The sequence below is a fragment of the Orycteropus afer genome, unplaced genomic scaffold (genome assembly GCF_000298275.1).
Source record: "Orycteropus afer afer isolate SDZICR_OR568_19922 unplaced genomic scaffold, OryAfe1.0 scaffold02001, whole genome shotgun sequence".
NCBI lineage: Eukaryota > Metazoa > Chordata > Mammalia > Tubulidentata > Orycteropodidae > Orycteropus > Orycteropus afer.
The window spans coordinates 13,797-16,589 of record NW_006923588.1 but is presented as its reverse complement, the minus strand read 5'-3'; positions in this window follow the sequence as shown (position 1 = coordinate 16,589).

The window sequence follows — 2,793 nt, the reverse complement described above, 5'->3', positions numbered from 1 at the left end:
TAATCTGATAAATCCATTTTAACAGGCCAATTTCCCTAAGCCTCTGGATACATTCTTCTACATTATACCAAGGCAAGTCTGGTACTTCAACTTGGCTTAACATAGGCCACTGCATAATCCATAATTCAGTAAATTAACCAAATAAACTATTAGATCCTTTCCTAATCTCTGCAGCTGCTACATTGAATGAAGAATCTGTACTTAGTGGGCCTAAATCAATAAACTCAGACTGATCCAAAGTCACATTCCTTCACACAATTATCCCACACCCTCAGTAGCCATTCCCATACATGTTCTCCAGGTTTTTGTCTGTATATGTTAGTAAAATCAAGTACATCTTTTCAGGTGTAGCATACCACCTCCTCAGTCACACTTTGTATTTCACCCTTTGGGGCTCATTGGACTTAACTTTAGTTATAGGTCTAGCAGCAACAATGGGTGGTTGGGGAAGTTCCTAAGAACATTCAGCAATGTCTTCCATGGCCTCTGCCTCAGGCAATGACCCAGCAGAAACATATCAGTTAATCCCATCAAACTGAGGTGGAGGGGATAATGGTTTTACAGTAATCCCTTCAGATGGGAGGAATTCAATAGAATTTACAGGCTCTATATCTGGATCTTCATGATTTTCTGCCCTTATCTCTCCATTCCAGGTTTCAGGATCCCATTTTTTTCCCAGTCAATGTCCTCACTTTAACTTCAGACACCATTCTGGGTTGGTAATTTAATTGGCATTGTAATTCAGCCACCCTTCCAATAACACTCTGGGTTTGGTTTTCAGCAATATCAGCTCTGTTACTAGAAGAAATAATACTTTCTTTCAGAGCATGACTGGAAACATTGAGCTTTTTTATGCAACGCCGAAGCTCTGATTCAGCTGCCCTGAGCTCATCTCGCTCTTTCACCACTTTGTCTAGTGTAAGAAGGACCAACCAACCAGCTTCCTTTTACTCCTCATGCTGACAAAATTGTAGAAAAGTATCAAATATGTGATCACCCAGAGCCTCCCTTTTCACAAGTACTTGATCTATTGGTGGTGCTATTTTGCATGTGAATGTTGCCATCTCACACCATGGATTAGCTGGGCTGTCTTTACTAACAGAGGCAGGGGCACTAGTGTCTTTATGATTAATCAAATTGGAAAGCCAATTTGGGAAGCCCATCCTTATGATTTTGTGTCTCTAGAACAGGTAGCATAGTGCCTAAGGTATTTCACTGCTTCAGAAGGCTGGTGGTTCAAACCCACCAGACACTCTTCAGAAGGAAGGTTGGGCAATATACTTCTATAGTGATACTGCCTTGGAAACCCAAGGAGGGGTAGTTATGAGTCAGACATGACTCCAGGGCAGTGGTTGTCTTGCTTTGCCTTTAGAACCACTCCCGGCACCAAAGTGTAAGACTGGGTTCTCTAGAAAAACAAAACAATTGTGGTCCAGCTCTAATTATCCCACCATCATTGCAGCTGGTGTGTCAATACATCTCCTTGAGGTCCTTCTCCTTTTTTGTTGACCTTCCACCTTACCAAGCATGATGTCTTTCTCTAGGGAATGGTCCCTTCTGACAACATGACCAAAGTAGATCAGACGAAGTCTGGCCATTTTTGCTTCCAAGGAGCATTCTGAGTGCTCTTCCTCCAGGACAAATTTGTTTGTTCTTCTGGCAGTCCAGGGTACTTTCACTATTCTTTGCCAACACCACAACTCAAAAGCATCAACTCTTCTTCTGTCTTACTTATTCATTGTCCAGATTTCACATGCATTTGAGATGATTGAAAACACCATGGTTTGGCTTAGGCATGCCTTAGTCTTCAATGAGACATCTTTGCTTCTCAGCACTTTAAAGAGGTCTTTTGCAGCAGATTTGCAAAGTCTAATTTCTTGACTGCTGCTTCCATTGGTATTGGTTGTGGAAACAAGTAATATTAAATTTTTACAACTTCAATCTTCTTTCCATTCATCATAATGCTGTTTATTGGTCCAGTTGTGAGGATTTTAATTTTCATTATATTGAGGTGTAATCCATATGGCAGTCTTTTATCTTTGTCAGTAAGGGCTTCAAGTCATCTTCACTTTCCTCAAGCAAGGTTGTGTCATGAGCATGTTGCAGGTTGTTAATAAGTCTTCCTCCAATCCCGCTGTCATATCCTCCTTCATATAGTTCAGCTTCTCAGATTATTTGCTCAGCATACAAATTGAATAAGTATGGTGATATGATACAACTCTAATGTGGTCACTTTCTGATTTTAAACAATGCAGTATCATTTGTTCTGTTTGAATGACAGCCTCCTCGTCTAAGTATAGGATCCTCATGAGTACAATTAAGTGTTCTGGAATTCCCATTCTTCTCATTGTTATCCGTAACTTGTTAGGATCCACACAGTGAATGCTTTTGCATAGTTAATAAAACACAAGTAAACATCTTTCTGGTATTCTTTGCTTTCAGCCAAGATCCATGTGACATCAGCAATGATATCCCTCATTCCACATTCACTTCTGAATCCATCTTGCATTTCTGGAAGTTCTCTGTCAATATACTGCTACAACCGTTTTTGAATTATCTTCAACTAGATTTTATTGGTATGTAATATTAATGATATTGTTCAATAATTTTCACATTCTGTGGGGTCACCTTTGTTTGGAATGGGTACAAACAAGGATTTCTTCCAGGTAGTTGGGTAGGCAGCTGTCTTCCAAATTTTGTGGCATGGACAAGTAAGTACTTTCAGAGCAATATCCTTTTTTTGAAACATCTCAGTGAGTATCTTGTCAATTCCTGGACCCTTGTTTTTCACCA